The following is a 25,631-nucleotide window of genomic DNA, read 5'->3' on the forward strand; positions in this document are numbered from 1 at the left end:
CCAGGGCCAGCTCCTGCAGTGTCCCAGGGTGCCCACCCCCGGGACACTGTAGTTTGCAATGACAGGGCGGGAGCCTCGCGGCTCCCGCCCTGTCATTGCAAACTGCTTTGCTTCATTGAAGCGAGAGCAGGGAAACCTGCTCTCGCTTCAATGAAGCAAAGCTGATTGCTTTTCCACATGGGGAGCAGCATGTTAGCTGCTCCCCATGTGGAAAAGCAATGCCGGCTCCCGCAGGACACGGGTAGGTGGCTGGGACCATGGGGGGATTGGGGACCCCCCCACGGGCCCCAACAGAGGCCAGGCCCTGGGGGATGGGGTCCCCGGGGCCATAAGTGGCCTGGGAGGGGGGCCACGCGGCCCCCCTCCCCAATTAAAAAATAAATAAAAACAATGGCCGGCGCTGGGGGATGGGGTCCCTGGGGCCTTAAAGTGGCCAGAGGAGGGGGGCTATGCAGCCCCCCTCCATTAAAAAAGAAAAAAGAAAAAAAAAAGGGCCATGCCCCTGAGGATGGGGTCCCCGGGGCACATTATGGCCTCGGGAGGGGGGCCACGCGGTCCCCTTCCCGTTTTTTTTTTATAAACAAAAATTGGGGGCCAAAAAAATGGAGAAAGAAGGGGGGCTACACAGCCCCCCTTCTAAAAAAAAAAGAAAAAAAAAAGACCGGGAATGGGCCGGAGGCCACGCCCCCTCCTTACACCACTCTGCAAACGCGCCCCCTGACGCGTTTGCAGTGGGGGGAACTAATTCCCCTTGAATACTGGGGTCCCTGGGGGCCAACTAGCCCACCAGGAACCTCCAGTATGCGCCAGGGGGCTGCGTTGCAGAGAGGTGTAATGAGGCCACACCCCTTTTTACACCTCTCTGCAACGCAGCTCCGTGGCGCTTACTGGAGGTACCTGGTGGCCTAGTTGGCCGCTAGAGGACCTCAGGATTCAAGGGGACTTAATCCCCCAATTTAAAATGCGCCACGGGGTGCGTTTTATGTTGGGGAATTAATTTCTCTTCAATCCAGAGGTCCCCTAGGGGCCAATTAGCCCACCAGGTACCTCCAGGAAGCGTCACAGAGCTGCGTTGCAGAGTGTTGTAAAAAGGGGCGGGGCCTCTGAACACCGCTCTGCAACGCAGCTCCCTGACGCATACTGGAGGTACCTGGTGGGCTAATTGGCCCCCAGGGGACCGCAGGATTGAAGCGGAATTAATTCCCCAACTTAAAATGCGCCACAGGGCGTGTTTGCACATGTCACCTCAGGCCCCGCCCCCTTCCTTTACCATTGTGCAAATATTCCTCCAAAATCAGCCGAACTACGAATTCCAATTTACTCACCTGTTCTCAGGAGAGAACCCAGGGCTGCATCTTTTAGCCCAGCACTGACCCTGAAAAGTAATTCTAAGCGTACTTACCAGTAACTTGTATTATCTTCCATAGGAATCCATTGTGTGGTTTTCAGCAGAAAAGTTTCCAAGTGTCCATTTTTGAAACGTACAAATATTCCTCTAAAATCAACCGAACTACGAATTCCAATTTACTCACCTGTTATCAGGAGAGAGCCCAGGGCTGCATCTTTTAGCCCAGCACTGACCCTGAAAAGTAATTCTAAACGTACTTACCAGTAACTTGTATTTCCTTCCATAGGAATCCATTGTGTGCTTTTAAGTAGAAAAGTTTCTAAGTGTCTATTTTCACAAACTAAAAATATTCCTACAAAATCGTCTGTATGACTTAAACACATTCTTTCAACTGTTTACAGGAGATTCACCTGTGCTGGATCCAGGATCCACCACTGAGTAAGAAAAAGTAACGATAACACTACTTACCTGCTAAGTGAATTTTCTGCCATAGGATAACATTGGTGATTCTATGTGAACATTTTTCTAAGTGTCAACTTTTAAAATACAATAATAATCCTTAAAAATCACTACTGTAACCAAAACGCTTTTACTCAACTGTTTACAGGAGATGTCCAAGGACTGAATCTAGCATCCAGTCCTGTGGTTAGAAAATTAATCCATAATGTAACTAATTGCATTTGACTAGAAATTCACATTGAGCTCAATGTTGCTTTGTGTTTGAAATTGTGTTGCCCATTGCAACAACTGTAACTACTGTACTTTAAAGTCTATTGCCTATTTGCAAAGTATTTAAACTAAAGTAACTCATTCTGAGAAAGTATATTTTGTATTGTAATGTATAATGTAAATAAAAAAATAAAATATCTAAAAATAAACAGTTTAAACAATGTAGTAAATCAGTATAAAAAAATCAGTATAACAATTAATACATTAAAAATTGTCATTTACAAAACCTTTGAAATTCACTGAAAAAACCATAGGTTTCAGGTCTGATATAGTTAGGAATTAGTATTTAAAAAACCTTTGAAATTCACTGAAAAAACCATAGGTTTCAGACCTGATATAGTTAGGAATTAGCATTTAAAAAACCTTAGAAATTCACTGAAAAAACAATAGATTTTAGGGGTGTTATAGTTAGCTGGACATTTCACTCGAACAAAACCATTGAAATTCCTCCGATATAGTTAGTTGTACTAACTACATCTCGCGCGCCCGCAATCCACTGCTGATGATGTCACATATTACATCATTCATGACATGGTCAGTGACATCACTGATGACATCTCAAATGACATCACTGATGACTTCATCCATGTGACAATCAGATTCACCTCATCATACACTAGTATAACCTTTCATCACTCACTGTAAAATAGAGAGTGCCAGATTTAAAACCATTGACACACCAATCAAGTTTCTAAACACCCACTCAGTGATTCCTAGATCTATACACACATCTAATCACTTACCTATAGATTCACTCATACATGCTGTCAATGATCAAAAGAACACTATCAAATATACTTATACACCTATATCGACATTAAACACCAGCACACATCCTAATCACTTATGAAGTCATCCCACTCACTTATGCAAACAATGGATCATACTTACTTTTGCTTAGCTATACACTTATAAAAACACCACTTCGTCTATTCATATAGATAATAACTCATCCTTAGTGTGTTATAAAAACACTATTACAAATATACAGTTATCCATACGGTCACTCATACAATCACTGAGTCTTATGTATACTTATTTCTATACAACAACTGACACATACACTGGCTTTTATTTTTCTAGTTTGTTGGACATGTACCATTGAGACATATATTGACTCATCGCCACACCCATAAAGATATTCACTCACCCAAACAACTGTTATAACATGTAGGTTTAACTTCAGATACCTACTGAATCAACTATTCACACATCTTTGGGCAGTCACCCCCCCCCCCCCCACCGAACCACACACACATTCACTCTCCCATACAAATACTCAGTTAACTGATCAATAAATAATATAGACTTTCACGTAGCTAGTAACCAACTGGTGCAGCAGTATTTTTAGTGAGACACTATAAATTAGTCAAGTAAACAGTCAATCACACTGCTACTCAATCCTCCATCCAGATATTTATATTTATATATCCACCCATTCATCAATGCAAATTGCTATATATATATATATATATATATATTCACTGAAAAAACCATAGGTTTCACACATGTTATAGTTAGCTGGACATTTTACTGATAAAAAACCAATGAAATTCCCCCGTTATAGTTACTGTAGGCAACTATAACTCACGCGACCGCAATCCTCTGCTGATGCTAATACTGTATTTAGACACTTATTTGCCCATGTCTTCTTCCATTAAATTTTAGCTATACATATATTACAAATATTTTTTTTTCATAAAGACACATATGTCATCAGCAGAGGATTACGGTCGCGTGAGTTATAGTTGCCTACAGTAACTATAACGGGGGAATTTCATTGGTTTTTTATCAGTAAAATGTCCAGCTAACTATAACATGTGTGAAACCTATGGTTTTTTCAGTGAATTTGCAAGGTTTTTTAAATGCTAATTCCTAACTATAACGTGTGTGAAACCTATGGTTTTTTCAGTGAATTTGTACGGTTTTTTAAATGCTAAGTTACTTTACGCCATTTGTGCGCACATGGTGGAAATATGATGAGCATCGCTGTGATATTTAAAATATGTGTTATTTTTATCTCTAATAAGCCATGCACAAAAGGTGGCCTTCGGGCACCTTTTGTACACGGGGTGGGGAGAGTGTGGATATTTTTATTTTTATTTTTTTAATTTTTTACCGTACGCGTACGGTAAACGTAATCGGCGAAATGTTCGAAAAAATTAAAATTGCCTTTTTTCCCTTGGAGGGTCGTTGGGGACTCCATGGACATGGCTAGGTGCTTGGGAGCTGTCTAAACAGCCCCTTTACATGTTTTGGGGCTTTGTTTTTCCACCCCCTGTCAGAGTGCGAGAGAGAAAATGGCGGCCGCCGCTTCCTGGTTTCGACCGATTCGAATGTTTACTAAGATCTAAGGGCCAATCAGAATCGCGCTCGCGCACGTCACCGTACGCGTACGGTAAGCGCACCGTAAGCGCACCGTAAGCTGGCTCAGATATATATATTGATTTAAAGGCTATTTTCTCAGAATCTACTGAACAGATTTACACCAAACCTACAAAAGGCACTTCCTTGACTTGAGGACTACCTCTCTGCCAAATTTCAAGTAATTCTGTTCAGCCGTTCGGGCTGTAGCTGTGTCTAAAGGTCCTATGGAAAAATGCATGGGAAAAACGCGTTTTGGGACCCCCCTTTTATCTCAGCCCCCGCTTGACGAATCCCCCCGAGACTTTCAGGGTAGGAGCGTAGCGTAGCGCCCCACCTATTTTGAAAAATTCGCGAGGATTCGTCAACCGGCGCCAAAGTTATTCAAAATAGAATGTTGCGGATTTCCTATGGAAACATGGTCCTAACTATAACTACCTACTGGCGACCGCCAGTAGGTAATATATATATATATATATATATATATATATATATATATATAATACATATTTAAATAACGAACCAAACCACATTCACTGGATGATGTCATCAGTGATGTCATTTGAGACGTCATCAGTTATGTCACTGACCATGTCATGAATGATGTAATATGTGACCTCATCAGCAGTGGATTGCGGGTGCGCGAGATGTAGTCAGTACAACTAACTATATCGAAGGAATTTCAATGGTTTTGTTCGAGTGAAATGTCCAGCTAACTATAACACCCCTAAAACCTATTGTTTTTTCAGTGAATTTCTAAGGTTTTTTTAAATTCTAATTCCTAACTATATCAGGCCTGAAACCTATGTTTTTTTCAGTGAATTTATATATATATACACACAGAAAAATTTAAAGGTTGATATATATGGTAGTACTTAGTCAAAGCAGCACATAACCTTTCACAGGTATGTGCCTGCAGAAAAGTTTCCAAAAGAAATCCCAGCAGTATTGTGGTACATGTCATCCTAGCATCTTCCATTTAATTTAGTTGCAAAATACTGATCAATTTACAATAAGATAATCTTCTTTATTTTAAGCAGTTAATATAGATCAAATTTCACAAAGGGAGTTTCCTGACATTCTTTTGCCATTTTATAAAGCACTAACATGACCGGAGGGAAAGCGTGCTACAGGAGAACCAGACTCCTCACATTTTCAGGCACAGGGAGTTTAAGTGATATACCCAGAACCTCAGAATGTTGGCCTAAGGCCAGAATTCAAACCTGGTTCCCCAGTTCCGTAGGCAACAGCTTGAGACGGTGGCTAGATCTCCTCCCCATCATGTAATTTCCATTGCTGTTAGCTTTGCCAGGTCTATGGGTGATTAGTTGTTTCAATCCAGGGACTTCAAGACTTCTACTCCTAGTTTTATAGAAGGGACACAGTATCCCTACCATACATTGTAAGGATATTGCAAGTCACCGGGGAGTTCCATAACCATACAGAGAAACAAGGCCAAAGGCTGAATTTATTTATGAATATGGAATTCCAATATTCTTATCATGTACACCAGGGGGTACTTTATCTCATGTAATGCATGGTCACACCTTTCCCTTAACCCACTTAAAACCTTGGTGCTTAGCTCTTTTATATGAAAGAGCAAGCGTACTTGCAAATATGAAGAATAAAACTAAAACCTCTAAGTACAAAATTAAACACATCAACAACCTGTTAGTTATTTGTTGCAAACCGATATTAGAAACAATTCACTAGAAGACAGTTTAAAAAAAACAAAAGCTGCACTCGCTTGGAAAGTGTAGAAACATGCAAAAATATTCTAGCTTTTGTCTAACTATCTAAGGAGTGCCAAAAATAAATATGTTCTCTCAGCTTGTCATTGTAAGCTAAAAAATAGAGCAGAAGAAAGAAAAGCAATGTTCACTTTTCATTGCTTTAAACAGCTGTTTCAATTATGCTCCGCGACCTGTCCTGCTTTTCACCTCAGCTGCTGGCTCTGGCAGCAGACATTGTGATGTCAGAGCTCGACTGTAATAACTTATAATAGTCGAGTTCTGGCATCTTTTCTTTATAATCAGCAACTAGGTGAGTCACACGTTGCCGATTATACAGAAATTAGAGACTGCTTTTCATACAGTTATTACAGAATCCCATGTATTATAAAGAAATTAGATGCTAACATTTATACAGGGATTACAGATTACCATGTATTATAATGGAATAGACAAGACTAAAAGTTCCAGATTGCACACAAAAACAGTGGACTGGACAGTTAGTGACGCCTAGAAGTGGGAAACTCGACAGTGCTGCATTTCGTTTCCATTAAAGGCATTCGGAGAAACCCCCACACTGGTTATATGTAAGGGCAGCTGCCAGGGCCATGTTGGTTGAGATAGTGCACATTTCAACCAGGCCAGAAAGCCTTACAGGGCTGGACTGGGAACCCAAAGAAGCCCTAGCAATTTTTTCAGACTAGCCCCCACCCCCAGGGAGGGAGTGGGTTGCGGGTGGGGGGACATGCAGTACTGCTGCTTACCAAAACCGGACCCCAGCACTGATGCTTTTGTCACTGGGGGCTGATATTGCATCATCACTGGAAAACCATTCCCCAGTAACAAAATGGCCCCCACCACTCCAAAACTGGCCCCATCCTTCCAGCCTCCCAAGCATGCCTGCCATGGCCAGTCCAGCCCTGCTTAAGTTGAGAATAATAGTGTCTAAGCGGTCAGTTCTAAAGGTAGGCAGCAGACAGATCTCACATACAATAAGCAAATTGAGAGGTTCATGCATTGGCAGCCGAGGAGGTTGCGAGTGATGAGGTGGGATTGGATGTGCGAATTTGAGTTGTTGGGCACGATATGGTGACATGGGAGAGAACTGGCAGGCGCCCAGATACACCATGAGATCGTGGCTGATGAGGCAGGAGGCGGGGCAATGAATGGAGGGGAAACAAGAGAGACACCAGAGATTTATTACGATGGTCATGAAAAGGGACATGAGGAAGATGGCGGCTCCATGAAGCATTCAATTGGTAATAGGTAGGCGAATAGAGCAAAGAAATGAAAAGGTTGTATGAACTTAGCTATAGTAAGTGCATAATTAGATAGACAGAGGGTGTTGAATGGCAAAACACTAGGCAATCATATTCTAACAGTGCGACATTTATATTGGCATAAATCTCTGAGAAACTGCAGCCTTCCAGTGAGTGATCAGTTAACGATGGCATAAATTACAGAGCAACCAGCAATTAAAAGTGGGACAGATTACATCGAAGTTATAACCTGACAGTGAGCAATTAGCAGGGGCATACATGACAAAGAAGGCATAAGGCGTGAAAGTTATTGAGTGATGCTGAGCATCAAGGAAGGAGGCAAGTGCCCAAAATTTGGGCAATTTGTGTTAATAAGATTACTATGGAGACTGGCTGTGATTTAATTCATACAGCGTGTTCTGGCATGAATTAATAGGTGCAGTTGGTGAATTCATATAGTTATGTTCATTGTTTATATATTTCGTTAGCAGACAGGTTTTTTTTATTGTGCGTGTATTTTTCTAAAATCTAGTGTAATATGAGCACAGGAACAGGAGAACTATTCCCTGCAATCCAGACAGCTCCCATTTAAGTGTAGGTCATTAACATTTCGAAAAGTATGATAACTTCTGAGATTTTTTAAGTTCATTATTGTGTCCTCGGCTATTTCCACCAGGTACAATTCTGCAAGTTATTTCTACTTAAAGTTACAGGGGAAAAATCTACTGTTGCATGCAGAATTCAGTATGATAAGCATGCAATTCCACAATATACCATATTCGCCAAGGGAAAACACAAAAAAGGATGTATTTGCCTCATCTGTGGCCTGTAAATATGGATCCCCATCCACACTACTCGAGGTTGGGGCCAAAGATTTCATGGAGTTTATGTAATTTCAAACAGCTTGATGACTGATACTGAAGGATAGTGAGAGAGCACATACAACGAACGACTCAACTTCTGCACCCCGAAACGCCAGCTTCGCTCCGCTGACCTCACCATCGCCATCGTCCCCCGCATCCGTCGAGCGACCACCGGCGGCAGATCATTCTCTCACCTCGCTGCCTCCCCACCCTACCCATTCGCCTACGGCAGACCCAGGACCTGCTGGCCTTCAGGAGACTCCTCAAGACCTGGCTGTACGAGCAGTAGCAGCACCCACCCCCCTCCCCCCCAGGACCTTAAGACCCTCACGGGCGAGTTGTGCGCTCTACAAATGTACTGATTGATTGATTAATACATGATGGAGTCTGTGGTGGGGATGAGTGAATCACGAGGCTTGATATTTGACACCATGGGTGAGGATGAATGATGAATGCTGTGGGTCCAGAGAGAGGAAGAATGAGAAGGCAGGAGTGTCGGTATGTGTGAGGTGCATTTTAAAGATAGCTATGTTTGCTGAACCCATCCACTGATTAATTTGTAAAAAAAAAAAAAATAGTCGGTGCAGAGGCCCAAATGTTCTCTCAGAAGGCTGTTGCTTGTGGGTCCAGAGAGAGGAAGAATGAGAAGGCAGGAGTGTCGGTATGTGTGAGGTGCATTTTAAAGATAGCTATGTTTGCTGAACCCATCCACTGATTAATTTGTAAAAAAAAAAAAAAATAGTCGGTGCAGAGGCCCAAATGTTCTCTCAGAAGGCTGTTGCTTGCGCTGCTGAATGTTGTCGTTGCTTAATACCAAGGCTGTATAGTATGAATCCCACCTCTTGCCTCTTTCAAACACCAACACTCACTCCCTGCCCCTTTATCTCACTCTTGCAGGTTTTTTTTCAACAATGTTTTTCCCCCATGTCACTCATTTCCCACTTTTGTCTGCCACCTTCTTTCTTCATTTGTGACCTTTCTCATATTCTGATGGAGAAAAATAAGCCCTTGTCCCCAAAAAGGATTTCCAGTAGGACACACCTGCAACCACGGACCCATATTCAGAACAAGGCGTTAAAACAAATGCGGGTAGTTAGGACACAAGTCGAAGGTGGAAATGAGCGAGCGGTGTTAATTCACAATTTTTGCATAGAGTAGTGCATGCTTTTTACCATCACCAGAAGCTGTGGAAGGAGGGACCAGTGCTTACTTTTGAATATGCGTTGAATCATAGCACACAATCAAAGGTGGACGAGGGGTGATATTTAACGAGGTCCTGCACCCATACTCCCCCAAAGTCATTGTACGAAAAACACAGAGTGAGCAGTTCCTCAAGTAAGGGACAGGACAGGCACTATTAGGTGGAATCAAAGGTCCCACCACACAAATCACAAGTGGATCCGAATGATCAGATCAAAGTACCCTCACAGATCTGATAGGGTGTCATGCTTCATCATTGGGCGCTCCTCGTCAAGCCGGCCTGCAATGCTTGACAGGCCTGGGGGCCCTTGTGCGGAGATCTTTTGATCAAAATGCCATATGATGAATGAAGGTGAGGGGGTGAAATAGGGTGGTGATATAGGGTGATGATAAGGTGATATGAAAGATTCTAAGATAACCAGCAGACTGTACTGGAGTGGTGGTCCCTTGACACGGTAAAAACAGGAAACCTATCTGAGGTGGTAATGTACCATAATAGCTATGGTGTGAGTGGAGTACACTCAACAGGTTTCATGTCTCGACTGCCAAGAAGGTCAATTGGCATTTTACCATGACCAGAATAGTGCCCACCCAATATAATAAGAATGTGGGGCCTGCAAGTGAATATCAGATTTCCACTTGAACAGTACACACTGCACCTGCTGCGATGCAGAGGCTGATTCCACCAAGTAGTCAAGAGGGAAACTCCCCTTAGGTGAGGCAGAGGGCCATGACTAACGGCAGACGAAGAAAATGTGGTCCTCACAGTATATTCGACCAAGACCTACATTCCTCTGCCGACCTGTAAGTCATAGCCCATCATGGCCCATCATGGTGACGTTTATCAGATGCAATCATTGAATACTGCTACTTCCACTTGCAGTGTCGCATGGAAGGGTATTTTAACATATGTCCATGCTTCCTGTTTATCTCTCTGTAATTGCCCAAGAAGGGCTCCTCTTTGTAGATCTTAACTGCAGATAAACTGCACGCCATTTAAACTTTTCTTGCTGTATTCCACATCTAATGATGTGAGAATTCCTCCAGTTTGTTGAGGAAATAGCTTTTGTGCTTGGACTCTGTTTAACAATCATTGGGAAAGCCAAAAGGTCCCGCCTTTGCTACCTATTGGCTTTCTCAGTGGTTTTAGCAATGCTGTACAGCATCCCCGATGCAGTGCAACATGGTTAAAGTGTAAACAAAAAAGGCTTTATGGCTCATAATCCCATCTAATTGTGTGGGCCCACGCAACACACATTTATGCGCCTGAAAAATGATTCAGGCTCTTTTTATTTTTTAATTTCCGATTCTAGTTGGATCAGTAAAGATTTTTTTTTTAAAGTAGAGTAAAGGTGTGTTTTTCCTTTCTTTAGGCATTTATGGGAGAAAGCCACACAGAAGGTGCAGATGGTGGAAGCAAACAGAGGACGTGGGGTATTCAACACAGAGTGCACAGGTGGTGAAGGAAGCAATACGGGGACAAAGCAACACAGGGTAGAACTCAACAAAGACGTTGGGCACAGAAATAAAACGGAGGGAACAGGTGGGGGGGCAATACAAAGGGCAAGGGGGGCAATAAAAAGGGCAAGGGAAGCAACACGGGCAAGAGAGAGGATTGGGGATTGTGGGTGGAAAGACAAGCACATAGGCTAGAGAGAAGAATGTGAAACTGTTGAAGGTAGTACACAGGTGGGAGAGCAAAATGGAGAAAAGAAGCATATGATGGTAAAGACAACATGGAGAGAGGCAGAGAGAAACACACAGGTGAGAGAGAGCAACATAGAGACTGACAGAGGGGGAAGAGCAATTCAGAAAGGAGACAGCTGGAAAACATATGATGCACTCTTGTGGGGTGCTTAACCAAAAATAAATAAGCAATGTTTCAAAAGTGAGAAGTGGAAGGACACAAGTAATTTGTCCATGCTCCAGGGTAGGGAAAACATAAGAAGAGGAAGTAAAGCCTAAGCAAGCCGATGAATAAAACACAGGCAAATGAGAGAGAGACAATAAAGCCAACCAATGCTAAGTACTGAGCGGGCACTGTAAACAAACAACAGGACTTTTTACCATTAGACAGCCTGCGCTGTCTGATAGGGGAGATCTATAACATTCCTGAAGCAAACAAATGCCCTATGACTAAACCATATCAGTTTGAAAAAACACTGGCAAAGCCAAAAGATCTGGCCTTACCAAATTGGCAATTTTTTTTTTTACTTTTGTGAACATATGCAACATGTACAACAAACATTGGCAAAGCCAATAGTTCTGACGTTTTCCACCAGCCTTTTACCAATTCTTGATCTGGTATGTGTTTTCCCAAAACTTTATTGTTCAGAAAGCTGCTAGGTATCGTTAATCTTAAAAATAAAAAAATGACTAAATGCACAAAGTGTTTTTGGTTCTCAAAAAAGAACAAATTACTGTAGTACTCCCTCACACAGAAATGAAACTCTTTGTGTGTGGACGTGTTCATTGTGAAGGGGCAGCATGTTGCAACTCATAGGGAATTCAGCCAACAGTGAAGTGGACTGACAAATTGCCCCTTGATGCATGCTTGAGTGGGTTGGAAAAAATGTTAATGACATCCACAGAAAACCCCTATATAACTATGTCATACACATTATTTTAGTAAAATCAAAAGATCTTGGCTCACACACACTTCAAAAAGCCAATTATTTAGTCAGAAAGAAGATGAGAAGGGATGAAGGCAAGAAAGAAGGAAGGAGGGAAATAAGGAAAAAAGAAAGAACCAAGGAAAGAAGGAAAGGAAAGAAGGAATGAAAGCAGGAAAAAAAGAAGGAACGAAAGCAGAAAAAAATGAAGGAAATTAAAGAAAGATGGAAGGAAAGAAAGGAGGAAGAAAAGACAGGAAAAAAAGTAAAAAAGTAAAAAGGAACAATAATAAAGAGGTGAAGAAAAAAGGAAAGGAAAGAAAGAAAAAACGGAACAAGAATAAAAAAGGTGAAGAAAAAAGGAAATGAAAGAAAAGGAAATGAAATAGAAGGAAAGGAAGATGAAAGAAGGCAGAAAACAAAACAAAAGAAGGAAAGAACAAAGAAGGCAGGAAAGAATGGAAGCAAATAATACAAGAAAGATAGAATGAAAGGACAAAAAAAAGAAAGAAGAAAAGAAAGAAAGAAGGCAAGAAATAAAGAATGAAGGCAAGGAAGAAAGAAAGAAAGCCAAAAAGAAAGAAAGAAGAAAAGAAAGAATGAAGGAAAGAAAGAAGGAAATAAGGAAAAAAGAAAGAAAGCAAGAAAGAAAAAAGAAGGAAGGAAGAAAGAAAGAAAGAAAGAAAGAAAGAAAAACGAAGGAAAAAGAAAGGGAAGATGGTAATAAAGAAAGAGAAAAGAAATAAAGAAAGAAGGAACGAAAGAAAGAAAAAATAAAGATAGAAATCACAACAGAAGGAAAAAAAGAAGAAAAAAGCATGAAGGAAAGAAGCAAGAGAGAAGGAAAAAGAAAGAAGGCAAGCAAGAAATAATAAAAGAAAGAATAGAAAGATCATAAAGATTGAAGGTAAGAAGAAAAGAAAAATGAAAGAAAAGAAATAAGCAATAAGGAACGAGTGAAGGAAGGATTGAAAGAAGTAATGAAGGAAGGAAAATAGGACATAAAGAAGGAAGGCAAGAAGGAAAAAAGGGGTGAGAGCAAGAAGTAAAGATAGAAGGAAATAAAGAGGAAAGATGAAAGGTAAGAAAGAAAGAAGGAGAACATAAAAAGAAAGGAAAAATAAGGAAAGGAAAACAGATAGAGAAAAAAGAAGGAAAGATGGAATGAAAGAAGGAATGAAAGATGTAAAGAGGGAAAGAAAGAATAAAGAAAAAGAAAAAAGAAGGAAAGGAAATAAATAAAGGAAAACAAGAAAAAGAAAGAAAGAAAAGCAAAGAAAGAAAGTAGCAATGGAGGCTACAGAGAAAGAATTCAAGAAAGAAAGAAAGAAAGAAAGAAACAAGGGGAAGGAAACCGAGCAAGAAACAAAGGATGAAGGATATACATTTTAAAAGAGTGTTACAAGTGCTGCAAATTTAACATGATGAAAGCTGATTTTGTGAGCAAATCTTTTAAAAATATCATTGGTGAAATTGAGTTCAGAATAAATGCGTTCTCCTTACAAATTCACATGTATAATATTGAAGATTTTCATTTAGGTACTGCATGCGTACTAAAAAGTGAATAATTGAATACAGGCTAGTTTCAAATTGACACAGTCTGTTATGCTGCGAAATACCAGCAGTCAGATTTTAAACAAAGGCCACTTCATAAGGAATTTACAACAGCATTGGTAGTCGAAAGGAACTGGTCAAGCTGAAATGTGCCACATGATCTCATCTGGTAGAAAGCGACCTGCTATCACATTACACTTTAAACACAAATGCAACACTAAATTATTGATAAACTGAAAACAAAAAAACTGTTATTGAAGGGAACTACCTTGTGTGTGAATGTGCTAATTGTGAAAGGGCATAATGCAGTCACTCAAGGTGAATCTAACTAGTCCCTGAAGAAGGCTGACCCATTGCTCCATGCTACTTCCATGCTACTCGCTGTAGGGGGTGGAACCAAAATGTGAATGACACAATGGACCTGTGGATGAAGACAGGTGTCTGAAAGCCTCTTTTAGTAAGTATATTACACATATAATTTTTGGAAAATCAAAAGATCTTGCCTACCTAAAAATGGCACACATATAAAAGCATATAAATAACAGGTTTGACCCAACAACCCAGGCACACCAACCTTTGTACTGAAATGCACTTCTTTTCAAGCAATTGTGTGCATGTGATTCCATTCTCAGTGGAAGACATTCAATGGATGATGTGCACTAACAATTGCCCCAAGCTAAATAATGTGGTGGGTGTAGAAAACATGTGAATTACATTGAATAGACCAGAAGATAAAGAGGGCTGCCGGAAGCCACTAAATGTATGTGTATATATAGACATTTTTTTCTGAATGTCTGGGAAGCATGTGGCTAACACAGTTTCATCGCTCTCTATGCCAACCATGAAAACAAATGTCACAATGAGGTACTTTTAAACTAAGTTATACTGCCTTTATATAAGCAACACCTACATGTGATTTACAATATGCAGAAATTAAATCTAAATTCACATTCCTCTGTGCCATTATGTCTATTTTGTTTCTGCATTTATAGCACTCATGATGTTAGGAGATGGCTTCAGAGTGCTATTTGAAAGATATAATGACCCCAAACCCCATGTACCATGCCATATTTTTTAATGTATCACAAACAATTGCCATTGACTTCTGGTGGTAAGTCGGGTATCAACTCGGTGGTCGCTATAAATAGTAAGAACAGTGCTTAATTTGGGCTGGTGGTTTCTGGTGCTCAGCACCAGCGCTTAACTGTCAACACCGTTGCTTGTGACAGTCTGCCACAAGGTGGCACTGTCTAGCTAATTTACAGATGACCACAGCAACTGTTAATTATTGAGAAAATATCCATTAAAACTGTCTCTTATCTGCTACCCAAGCCATTCTTAGTGCTTTGAGGGCCTGGAATAGCCTGAATTGCCACTCCTTTAGGAGTGTGATGGCATTGGCAGCATGGCAGGGGCAATGTGTGGTGCAAGCCACAGTGGCCTCCTGACGAGAGCCCTGGCACTTATTTTTCTACAAATTAAGCACTTGGTAAAAGTCCAGAAATGCATAGCTTCTTCAAATAATCTCAGCATTTCTCGACCTAGGTTTAATTGCAGATCATGTATATACCTCTTTTTCATTATTCCAGACTTTGCAATCCATATCTACAACAGGGAGAAATGATGGCTCAATGGACAGTTGAGTCTCATGAACTGAAAGAGACAGTAGTTAGGCCCTAATAGCTAGTGACAGCCGCTATTTAACGGGGGTAGCGGGTGGGGGTAGGCCGGTGGTAAATGGAAAAATAAACACTTACCTACAGGCCAGCCGGCCGCCACCTCTCGCTCCTCTTCGGCTCCTCGACAGCAGGAAGCACCCAGGCTCCTGACTCCCCTAGCCATTCATAATGCTGCACTATAGAATTGTGATTGGTCTGAGCACCATGGTTCGGCGCTCAGACTGGGAATGGGAGCCTGGGCATGTTTTCCACACAGGCTGTAATGCAGGCTGGGTGGAGAACATGCAAAGTGCGCATGACTGTTTGGCAGGCCCGAGTTGGCAGGCCAAACATTCATGCGCACTTGTGGGCAAACCACTCCTCTCCCTGGCCCCTGCTCTGTCAGCCCCTCCCGGCACCAGGAAATAGAAAACTAAAATAACGTTGGTTATTATCATTTTAGTTTTTCTTTACCTATTGCTCGCAGAGCAGTACGGCGACGCTCCTCCTCTTTAGCAGAGGAGCCGCTGCTGCTCAAAGCTGAATGATTCAGTATCTGCATAAATTAATAGATTTGTGTGTATGTGGATAGATACATTTGTGAGTGAACGAATGTGTGGATGGATGAGTGATTGCATGAATAGAAAAAGCTTCAGTGATGGAATGCATAGATATGTAATTGAAAGCATGAATACAAGAGTGTCTAGATGGATGCATGCTAGGGTGAGTGACTGCATGTTGGCTTGAATTTTATATAAAAATATCCCGGCACTCAAAAGTAACAACTATTATTCATATTGGTATATAACCAAAGAAGAAACCATTGAATGTTATCAAAATATCACTGGCAACAAAGCAGATTTGGATTCTTACATAATGCGTATGAAAGTTTTTAATTTAGAAAAGCTTTGTACAAAAGAACATCACAATTCTAAAACAAGACCAAGAGAAGACCAATGTTCCCTAAGTAAATATGACTTTAAAGGACAGTTCATAAAAAGATAGTTGTAGTCTCAAGGTCTTGATCCAAATGAGCAACAGCCGCAACAGCCGACACGTGTTTCGTCACGTCTTGTGACTTCCTCAGGGCTGTGAAGATAATAGCATAATCTCATTTAACTGAACATATAAATACACAAGAGATATGTCCCAATTGTTTGTGAGATCTTATCTTCAGATAAGGAATAGAGTGAAAAAAAGGGGAAGGAAAGGTAAAATCAGAATAAGAAGGTGCCGTAAGGTGATATGAAAGGAAAAACAAAAGGAAAGGGAGGAAAACATTTTTTCTTTCCCCTCTTTCAAAAAGTGGTAGCCTCAAGGTGTAAAAATATAATTTGAAGTGCGAGAAAGACCCATTGCCACACCGTGCGCCAAGTTAATATCAACCAAAAGTAATGACCAAGCTTGGTCATACTTCCCTAACCATAGTCATGTCACTAACCTCTTTCAGATTTTAAGGTTTCTATATCTATTCAGACATTTGATTCCCGAAGATTATTTTGTAGCCTGTCGTAGCGTCATTATAAAAAATTGGGGAAATATAAGTAAAAGTTGCCAACGGTTTTTGCCGACATATTTACCTGAATATACAATACGTGTCACTTCCTAGGAGGTACCGAATTTTACGAGCGGTTACTGTTGGTAATTACAATCACCTTTTAAACCTAGTTTCCCTCGTTTCTATTGATATTAGGAAAAATCCTGGAATGTTAACACTTTACAATAGTGGTACTGACCCGACGAACAATGTTATTACATTTCGTTTGGATTTCTTAATTACGAATGCTAATGGACATTATTTTTGAAAAAATAAAACTTTATGTTTTTTAACAAACTGAAAGATTGAATTATGTTTTTTTGAACATTTTTCCAAACTTTTAGGGCCTATCATAGCCTGTCGGGATTTTGATTTGTGATGGTGATACTAAAGATTACAATGAGTAAGTATAGCATGTAATCTTAAAAAAGGTTAAAATAGGACTGAAACTGTCGTAATAGATATGATCATTCAATAATCCGCCTGAATAGAATATTTGATAGATAATATGTTTGTGGAACTATTGTTTATTGCTTAGAAACAATCACACAGAAGATGGAATGAAGATTGCAACAACGAGAACGAATAAAATATATCATAGACTTTTTTGGGCCGTATGTACGGTGGGAACACGTATAATTTGTGATATAACATAGGTACAGTACATTAATGAAAATAATGCCATTTCTTATTGGAGTGATGGGATGAGCTATCTAATGGCCACTTTTTCCTCCTTCCTGTTTTGTCCTATTAGAACATTTTTTGAGATACACAACTTGAACTAGCTGAGCTGGCAAGCTCTCATATAATCTGAATTTAAGAAATAGGTGGACGACACCTATAGAAACCTGATAACGAGTGCCGGTATTTCCAATATTTATTAATAAACAAATATTCTGATGTCTGAATTAGTAATATTATGGAATTCTGATAATAAGACATTGTGTCTATACATATCTTTCTCACAGCATTTTTGGAAACTTTAGCCCACTGTCGAAGAAACTATTGGGAATCAAATGTCTGAATAGATATAGAAACCTTAAAATCTGAAAGAGGTTAGTGACATAACTATGGTTAGGGAAGTATGACCAAGCTTGGTCATTACTTTTGGTTGATATTAACTTGGCGCACGGTGTGGCAATGGGTCTTTCTCGCACTTCAAATTATATTTTTACACCTTGAGGCTACCACTTTTTGAAAGAGGGGAAAGAAAAAATGTTTTCCTCCCTTTCCTTTTGTTTTTCCTTTCATATCACCTTACGGCACCTTCTTTTTCTGATTTTACCTTTCCTTCCCTTTTTTTCCACTCTATTCCTTATCTGAGGATAAGATCTCCCAAACAATTGGGACATATCTCTTGTGTATTTATATGTTCAGTTAAATGAGATTATGCTATTATCTTCACAGCCCTGAGGAAGTCACAAGACGTGACGAAACACCTGTCGGCTGTTGCGGCTGTTGCTTATTTGGATCAAGACCTTGAGACTACAACTATCTTTTTATGAACTGTCCTTTAAAGTCATATTTACTTAGGGAACATTGGTCTTCTCTTGGTCTTGTTTTAGAATTGTGATGTGCCGGGATATTTGTATATAATATTGTTTATCACGGTGAATGCAGTGCAGGATCTGTGTAGCTTTGCATCTAGGTAGTAAGGTGAATTTTTATCCTGAGTGGCACCACAATAAATGGTTGCTTTTGCTCTTTACAAAATATCACATTGAAAATAATATTGACTACCCAGTCTGATTATAAAAATCCTGTTGAGGTGCGTTCCCCTTTACATTACAACCGTATAAGTTGTTGTAGAAATGGTGGCTTGAAAGGTTGCGTGACTAATTCCATGGAATGGATGACTAGGCAAAGGAATAAGTGCAAGAGCAAATGAATAGATGAGTGAGTAGACAGACGAACACATGAGTTCATGGTTGCTGAAGGGGTACATTGATAAGCGGGTCTATGAATGGATGACGGACAGGACTGCTGACAAAGGATAATGTTTGACATCAAAAAGTAAGATCCTCAATTCTTCACTGTTGTTACAACACACATTTAACAGCTTTACTATCATGCAACAACTAGCAGTGCATACAACTCAAGGCATACAATAAAGCAACAATTGTCACCATGATGGCAGGGTCAGCATTAAGCTAACATTGAGTACCATTGTGCGACAAAGACCCATAGTATACCCAGAATTATCACCATTATGCCAGATCTGCACGTGCCAGACCTGGGTTTTATCTTGTCATGAATTATGATATTATCTCAAAATTAACACTATTATGCAGTAGTAACTTTAGTCCAAGGTTGGCACCTTTGTGTCACATGCGCGCACAATCACAATATTATCTTAATAAATTCCATCTGTCCAGCATTGAGCCAGAAGTGGGACACATTATGCTGTGCATGCCCTGTTTGTCTAGAATTGTCACTGTTCTACCACAATTATGGCCACATCGCCATAGAAATGGCACTAGTATGTGTGGGTGATCAGGTGCCATAGACAACCCGAGGAAGGGGTCAGGTCACAATAGAAACTGAGAGAATAATGTTATGCTAAAGAACACAGATACCAGCATCATTTATCTTCATTACACTCTTGCTCTCTCTCTCTTACACACACACACACACACGCGCATGTGCGCACACACACACACACAAAAGAGAGTGCTATGCATGTTTTTGCTAGTGCAGAGGCATTCAGGCAATTGCATAGGCATGCATAGGGATTCCAATTCAAGGGATGACTCCTCAGCAGCTGCAAAACGATTGATAGATGGAATGCTGAATAATGTCAAACATTTGCCCCCAGTACAGAGATCTGGGCCTAAATCCATCATGTTTTTGCTCACCTTGCCATTCCAGTTTGGACCCAGCCATATACAAATCAGTCTTGATCCTGCTCCCCATGGGAACAGCCCAGCGCAAACTGCCAGACCAGGTCGTCCCTGGACCAGAAACAAGCATTCTAGGACCAGTTTTGGGGTATCACCCCTCATCAGCCAGGATAGCTTGAAACCAGTAGCATGGCAAGCACGGGACCCACTTGTGCACCAATGAAATGGCCATAAGTCTGAGGAGTAGAGAAGCTCCATACTTCATTATTCATGGTTAAAAAACACAATGGCTGATAAAACGGGTTACTAAATAAGTGAATGAAACTTCAAAAAACATCTGATCTTTTAGTTCTCTCTCTATATGGATAGTATCCTCTGTGCAAAATCTCTAAAGCTGCCCCCGGCCAGACGTAAAGAGAACAATTGATACGTAAATAGAGCAATTTGATTGTCAACGCACTTAATGGACAGTTTGGTTTTGAAAATCAGGGATGTATTTTGCAGATATAAAGGGGAAGCAAAACGATATGTACAATGTAGGGTTTGTTTTAGTGTTAAGTAATTGAAAATGATAACCATTTGTTCAAATCTCTGTGAAAGTTTGAGTGAAATTTACAATAATTGCAGCAGCGGCCCGTGTAGGTAAGAGTAGTGAGGCTGGGTCTTGGGATAGGGATTTTGGACAAACGACGAAAATGTATTATATATTTAATTTTCCGTCGTCGTAGTCTGTGAAATCCCTCCCCCCCAATCCGGCCGCACCGCTCTTACCTGCACATGCCGCTGCTGAATAATTGCAATTACTCTGCAAAGCTCTAATACACAAAGCTAACAGAACTTTGGATTTCTCTATTTCTGTTTGAATGCACTGATGTTCCACTGAAAACTAAATAAAATGTTTATGGGAAACACAAAGGAGGAGGCAGAAAATTAAAATACCCCCGACTTTGAACTAAACCTCTGATGGCACAAGGATGGCACAAGGAAGCGAAGCAAGTGAACCCAGCCCTCCCTAGAAGAACTCCCTTTTCTCTTCCATCTAACCATCTATCTATTCATCCTCTCAACCTTCTACCCACCCTGCTGATATCCACTACTTCACCCTCACATTCTGTTGTCCATTAATTCTTTCATCCATTAATCAATATTTCCATAATCCATCCATCCATCCATTTTGCCATTCAACCACCCACTCGGTCATCCATTTTTCCACCTAACTAATTTCTCATTAATTCATCTATCCAATATACCTGCCATCCATTCATCCATCTCCCGTGTCATCCATCCACTTTGCAATCCATCTATCCACTGTGAGATCCATCCATCCAACCATCCATTTGTCCATCCACTCTGTCATCCATTCACTCATCTTTTATCCACTCATCCATCTATTCATCCCTTTAGTCTGCCATCCCTTCCCCTGTACATCCACCTATCCATTCACTCACTCATCCATCCATCTATCCCTTTACCTTGCCATGCTTTTACCTGTCCATCCACCTATCTGTTCACTCATCCTTTCCCTCACTCATCCATCTACTCTTATTCATCCACCAACTCATCCATATATTCTTTCACCCTTCCTTTTATTCACTATTCCTTCCATCTTTCCCTCTTCTGTTTGCCCATCTTTCGTTCTTCCTTGCTTCTGCTTACTCTTCCGCTGTTCCTGTATTCTTTTACAGCGGTATTTATCATCTTTTGTATGCCAAGTTGCAAACAGAAGAGGCCCATAAAGAACCTCACCTTACTGATGCTGCTAAAGCGGGGTTCACGACGCCCCGAAACAACATACGCTTATACATCCTTTAATGTTTGTTTAGATGTATGTTTATGTGCTTTCAAAAGCTCAGTTGATTGCTTTTTCCCGGAAATGAGTAGCTACATATAATTGTGTGGTGTACATTTAGAATGACACTGTATTCCTATTTTCGCATTCGTCTAAAATATACATGTACCACATTATGTGGCAAGTTTAAATATAAAACAGACCCATTCCCATAAAGGGAGGAATATGATGACTGCTTTTGCTGGGAGTTCTTGTGAAGTCACTTCACATCACGTCATTTCGCATTCCCTGAGGAAGAAGTAAATTGTAATTTATCGAATCCTTTACGTATTATACTTTCACAATTATTACGTTTGATGTGATTTATTGTCTCATACGTGTAATGGTTTTGACAAACAAAATAAACCATGTAATTGGAAATGTAAAAGTTAACGCTAATTAGTCCCCGAATTATTATTCTTTTTCTTTTTTTGAGGGGGGGAGGGGTCTTGCCTTGTGTGTAGTTATCAGTCATTCTGATGAATTACCATGAGATATGCATTGATGCCAAGCAGACTATCAACATAAAAACTGACCTACACCCCTCAGTGGAGGGTTTGTAGCACCATGGGATCCCAATAGCAGACCCGCATACTAAATAGCCAGATTTTGAATTTAATTAGACTATTGACTTTACATTTGTAAATTCTTACACGTAGTTTATGGTATGAGGTGACATTCTCTGAATAATTTAAGTGTAGCACCAATGCAGAATGACTCTTATCTCTGAAGACCAGTTTTCAGGGAAAAGGCTAGTTCGAATGTAGCAGTAGTACTAGTGATAATAATAATACTAGTAAAAATAATAATAATAATAAATACATAAATACTTTCATGTTCATTATATAGCGGTTAGTAGCGCCAAAAGGTCATTTCCTCGCAAGATGTAACTATTATCCAATTTAATGGTACTCAACCTATCCACACTGGTGGGATGGAAAACTGCAGTTCACAGCAATATCTTTTGGCAAGCCGTTGAGGTAGTTTAGGAGGTTAAAGTCTGGGTGTGCAGCCCGACACAGTACTCTTCGAGTGGTAACTAAAGTGGTAGCCAACGAGGCTTAGGGAAAATGGCCTGTGCCACCTCTGAACGCTGAACAACGTCCTTCTAGGACCACGACGGACTGCTCTTCAGGCACGTCCCCAACTTTTGCTCATGGACAGTACAGCTATGACTTTGAAACCAACTGACCAACTGACTCTCTTGCTCATTTCCCCCTCTAGTTACCCTCCGTGAAATTTGCTCTCGGTGTTTTTGGAATTTGCTCCTGTGGCTTTCTGACTTGGACTCTTATGCTCCCCACCATTTTGTGTCTTTCTTCTTTGACTCCCCTGCCCCTGATCCGCCATCTTAGTGATATTTGACCTCTTCCTCTGTCCCAGCCAGTCTCCAGCCGGGCGACCTTTCTATCATCTCTCCTGTGCCATGGACCTACTCCTCGTTGTCGATCTTGTTAATATCTCTGGTCCCTCTCCCGTTTTGTTTCACTCTCACTTTCCTGTCCTTATCTGCCTTCCTTCCTCCTTCTTTCTGTTCTCCCCCCTCTTCCTTCCCATGCCCCCTGAACACCTGGCTGAACGATGGCAAGATTTTCCTGCTCTGTAAATATGTAATATATAATTGTTCAAGCCTAATCGGTGTTAAAATGTGATCCTGAGTGAATTTTCAATTCGTTTATATATTTATCTCTAACCACTAGTACATGTAGTAGTCCTTTGTACTTACTACCATTCCTATGTGATTTTAGAGCTTTTCTGTTTGTATCTCTTCCTCGAGTGACTTTACAACTTGTACATTTGCAATTTTTCCCTCCTTTCACTCCACTTGTATATATAACTCTAACCACTAGTACATTTAGTAGACCTTTGTACTTACTACCATTCCTAAGTGATTTTAGAGTTTGTTTGTATCTCTTCCTTGAGTGACTTTTCAACTTGTACATTTGCAATTTTTCGCTCCATTTGTACATTTGCATTTTTTTTTCCAGTTTATATCTCTTATGTAACTCATGTAATACAAAGTCCTTATGTAACGCAAATCGTTCTTTTGTAAAGGGCTGACACCTTCGGGTAATGTTTGCGCTATATAAAATCACATTAAATAAATAAAAATAAATAAAATAAAACAAGAGAAAGCCTTCGCCCCAACCCTGCACTCTTTCCAGTAATGGCACAGGCCTCTGTAGCCAATGACGTGGTAAGGGTGCATGGGAGTTAATGCAAACAAAGGAAATGTGACTGAACCCCATGCTACAGAGGGCTGGCATTTTCTAACCCTGGTTTATGCAGGGGCTGGAGCCCAAGTTGTCTGGAATTTCTGCACCCAGTAAATACCGGCTGCAGTAAAGTCTACACCCTTCATTACATTTTGTCAGGTCATCCCTGCCGGAATTTAACAGTGGAAAAGATATGGAATTTACTGGGACATGCAGAATTTGGTGAGAAAAGTACGAACATTTGCATGTTTTTCCCTAAGAACTTAAAACAGGCGCAATGTATGATACCCAATAAATTGAGAACCCAAGGGAGTCCGAATTTATCAGATGCAATAAATATCAACTTCCCTCAGGGACACTTGTATTCGGGGCCTAAGTAATAAAAAGCACTGTGATTGGGGTCCCATGGGCACCTGACAGCCTCGGGCATGGTGCCACTGCACCTGCTGCACTCTTGATAGATGTGCCCTTATCTGTACTTGCTAGGACTCATTGGCCTATTCTATATTGAGATTACCAGAGACAATACAAGACAAGAGTCACATAGTGATGAGCAGCCTTATCGGATATGGAAACGTGGCTATGTGCATTCACACCACCACTGCACACGGCTAGCATTGTATTTTATAACTGACAACATTCAAAAGAACAGTTAGATGTAAGCTTTAAATAAGAGAGCATTGCTTCAAATCGTTACAATCATGAGGATTTTTTAAAAGGCCATGGCAATATCATGGTTTCAACTAATTTATAAAAAAATATAAAATCTATTATCGCAATAGGTTGTACATTGGGAAAGCCAACATCATTTGCTAAACAATTTATAGAAGGTATACTTTGAGAGGGATCCAAGTCAGAAGTTGTTCTCTCTTTTATTTTTTAATACATAATTGTTTACCTAAATGGGAACCATCGAGTGTCAGAATTTCATCTTTTCTCTGCCTGGCCGTGGTGCATTTTGTGCCCAAACGTAGGGAAGACCTTACTTATATCTCAGTTTATCCAGAGGAATGTTTTCTTTCCACGGTCTGTCCTGTTCCACATCCCTCGTGTGTTTGTGCCACTTTCTTGAATCGAACAGCGTCCAGCCACATATTTGCATGCATTTTAAATTCTATGAAGTTCAGTATACAGAACGTTCTTGGGTTTCTAAAAAACGCTAAAGAATCTTACAGTAACAAATGTGGTTGCTGCTACAGGGCATTTGTACTAATTTTGAGGTCAAACCCTACCAGACAGAGCAGCTGGTTGGTTGCAAAAGACTTCTTGGGGACACTCTGAAAGCTTCCCTGGGACTACATTGCGCCCATTGCTTACCATTGGCTTTGCGGTTTCCAACTCACATTTGTTAGCTTTCCATTTGCTGCCTTATTGGTTTTAGGCAGTCCAGCATGGCTTTGCCCCTCCCATGGAGCAAAGCCTGTTTACCGCCTCTCTGATTGACTCCATGTATTCGTCCGTGAGTGCTCACTCTTTGGGAACTCTTTTTCTTTTTCGTGAGGCACACCGCAAGAGTACGTGCGTTTTCAGTTATCTCCCTTGTATGCTAGTTCAGGAAGCAGTAAACATGTTGTGTTGCTTTGAAAAGGTCTCCTGCCTCCTGTCTTTCAACTTGGCTGATTCTACTTATCTTTGCCAGTCCCAGTTCATCAATCTCACAGGCCCGTGAGGCACAATGTTCTATCTACGGGCTTGTTGATTTCGGTTAGCACTCCTTACTTGGCTTTTCCCTAGAGTACAGGCTTAGCCTAGCAACCAGCTAGCCAGGAAGTATGGTGGTAGAATATTGTCCTGCAGCGCCAGGATGCTCGTAGGTTTACAGCGCACTTTATAAGTCTGAAATACATACATACATTAAACAAGGCCACATTAATTTTTTGGGGGGCACAGGGA

This window comes from Triturus cristatus, chromosome 10 (genome assembly GCF_964204655.1).
Source record: "Triturus cristatus chromosome 10, aTriCri1.1, whole genome shotgun sequence".
In the NCBI taxonomy this organism is placed as follows: Eukaryota; Metazoa; Chordata; class Amphibia; order Caudata; family Salamandridae; genus Triturus; species Triturus cristatus.